The sequence below is a fragment of the Meleagris gallopavo genome, chromosome 1 (assembly GCF_000146605.3).
Source record: "Meleagris gallopavo isolate NT-WF06-2002-E0010 breed Aviagen turkey brand Nicholas breeding stock chromosome 1, Turkey_5.1, whole genome shotgun sequence".
NCBI classification, from domain to species: domain Eukaryota; kingdom Metazoa; phylum Chordata; class Aves; order Galliformes; family Phasianidae; genus Meleagris; species Meleagris gallopavo.
The window spans coordinates 165,776,740-165,779,157 of NC_015011.2; positions in this window are offsets into that span (position 1 = coordinate 165,776,740).

Below are 2,418 nucleotides of genomic sequence, written 5' to 3' on the forward strand. Positions count from 1 at the left end.
GTACTCCTGACATCTTTATGTCCTTACCTCTCTCTGGGTATCATGATACGGCAAGTTTTAATGGCAGGGCTGAAAAGAGAGTACTGATGTGGGGAATGTTTTCAAGAAGTGCTTCTCAGTCTTACAGACAGTGGGAGAAATCACAAAGTCACTTAATTAAAAGTCTGTTAAGAGACTGGTTTTGTGTGCCAATGGGTAGCTAGTGTCAACTGCTCTTTACTGAATGAAAAGATCATTTGTAGGGTGGGGATGTGTTTCGAAAGGACTTTGAAAGTGAAACCAAGCAGCTTGTGTTTGAAGTGGCAGAAAGCAGTAACTAGAAGAGGGAGGTGTAGAGAGAGGTGAAATGGTCAAAATGACAGGCCAGGAAAAAGATCTTCACAGCAGCTGAGCAGGATTGCATTTGTCAAAGTCAGACAAAAAGAGTGTTGCAGTAACCGAAATGTGAGATATTTCAGCTGTGCAGACAGATAGCAAAAACCGCGTCATAGATATGGTCTGTAAAAAGAATTTGTGGAGCCTAGGCATTACCTGAAAGTGCGAATTTAGAAAGTTAAATCAGTCAAAGTCAGTAAGGTGATACCATCCTTCTAGGCATCATCATTAAATAAGAAAAAGTACTTTCAGAACAAAAACAGTTGATTTTTTAATAGCAGGTTTGTGTTCATCACTATAAAGTCCCTTTAGAATATATTGAAATTTGCTGGGTTTTCCTTGCATTTCTTTTTCTTCTGGTTGTATTTCCTTTCTTTCTTTTACTTTAAAAGACACAAAATTCCAAAATAAGAAATATTTGTAGTATTTGTCCCTGACAAAATGCAGTTTTTCAATTAAAATTTTAAGAACCATCTAGCAAAAATTTAAGGTGGAGTGCTGGCGCTGTAGTGTTGTAGCCTGGAATTGGAACATCAGTTCTATACGCTTTCTGTATGCAGTAGCATCTGATGCTTAATACTTTAGGATGGTAAATGCTTTCACCACAGTATGTACATAATTATCTGTTCATCCGTGTACAAAAGGGATAGACAGTGTTTTAAACTTGAAGGCCGGTGATTTGAAAATTATTAGGAGCTAGCACTGCTGTTTATGCTGAGCAGGAACTTATTTGGATACTAGATCAATTAATTTCACCCATGTCTTCACAGCGATCAGAGTATCACAGCAAAGACAAAATCTATCAACTGACAAACTGTTCAAAATATAGTTACTAATAACTTAAGCTCTTATTATTTTTAAATAGAACAAAAAATGAACAGAACCACTGTACAGATTTGCCATGGGGACTAGAAGGGTTTTAGTGACATCTTCAGGAATCTGATACTAGATTTATGTCTTTGTGTACCATGAGCTGTTATCTTATACTAGAATGTCTCAGAAGCCCTTTTAACCAAATATGCATGTGTACTTGCCAGACACTTTGCCACAGAAATATACACTTTCATACCTGTATAGCAGTTTATACTTTTGTACCTGAAAAAAAAAAATAAAATACACAATATCAGTGTTAAGTATTCCTCTTCTTCCATGGCCCTTTCTGTACTGGCCATTGAGAAAAAAAGGCCAGAGAACTAAAGAGAATAATCAGAAGAAGTGCTGAGTCTTTTCCAACTGGCAGAAATTTTCTTGGAAATAATGTTTTACAAAAGGATAATTCTCCATCAGAATTTCTAATAAGTTTGTTGACCAACTTTAGTAAATATTTATTTTTAAATTGGTCAGCTAATTAACAGTTGGAAAAGTTAAATGTCTAGGTGAAACTGTTTGGAGATTATTTGTTATGTAGAAAGACTGATATGTTAGCTAGAGGTAGCAGCCTTATTTTCTGAATGATTTCCTTCTAGAAAATAACTCAGATATTTTACACTGGTTGAACTCTTCTGAGGACATGCAAAGCTCAGTGCAGAACTCTGAATTCAAATGTTTTTGGGCAGAGAACTTTCTTTGCTATTTGTGCTTGTAATTGGAAAATGGTAAGTATTGCTGTAATTCCCAGGCTACCATTGTACATTATAAACTTATATGATCAGAATAAATCTCAACTCCGTTGACTTCCTGGATGGAAGATCTTTACACTAAGACAGTAGTCAAGGATTACATATTCAATGGAAAAGCACTTTGACAAATTGTTTTATTCTATTTTGAGACATCTGAATAAAACAGCTGAGTTACCTACAGAAAAGCCCATCTCAGCTTACATCTCAAGCCAGAATATAAGCATTTCAACTTTAGCTGACTAAAATCTGAAGTATATTTTAAGGAGTTTTATTCAGATAAAAATTTGAGTCAGTTAATTAAATGTTAATGAAAGGTCAAAGAAAAAAAGGTCAGTATAATAGAATTGTCCATAGGTCTAAAGATAATTTTTGAAGTTTTGCTCTGAAAGTAATGTCTCCTATTTATTTCAATTGAAACTACAAC